Genomic DNA, 299 nt, shown 5'->3' with positions numbered 1-299 from the left:
CTAATATTACGTCCTACGAGGACAGTAGGTCTATTAAATCTAAAGCTAAATGTGGCTAATGCTTTGATTAAAACGTATTATATAGTCTAACGTATCTGAACATGGTTGTAGATGCTGCGTTAAAACAATAGGAGTATTGAAAATACATAAAATGATCCAAACTACACACGATCTATGAGCCAATATATAAACATGTTGTGGGAACAATGTTTCTAAGTCAGGATGGCCGAGCGGTCTAAGGCGCTGCGTTCAGGTCGCAGTCTCCCCTGGAGGCGTGGGTTCGAATCCCACTTCTGACA

The 299-nt window shown here is 40.8% G+C and overlaps 1 non-coding gene across 1 annotated transcript; it reads left to right on the top strand.

Annotated features, from left to right (window-relative positions):
- Positions 1 to 216: 216 nt before the first annotated feature.
- trnal-cag (transfer RNA leucine (anticodon CAG)) lies at positions 217 to 299 on the top strand. The gene has a single exon. It is a non-coding gene; the product is annotated as a tRNA-Leu (tRNA).

This window comes from Chaetodon trifascialis, chromosome 23, assembly GCF_039877785.1.
Source record: "Chaetodon trifascialis isolate fChaTrf1 chromosome 23, fChaTrf1.hap1, whole genome shotgun sequence".
Taxonomy (NCBI): Eukaryota; Metazoa; Chordata; class Actinopteri; order Chaetodontiformes; family Chaetodontidae; genus Chaetodon; species Chaetodon trifascialis.
Note: the sequence above shows the minus strand (reverse complement) of the source record. Positions and strands in the feature narration are given on the sequence as shown.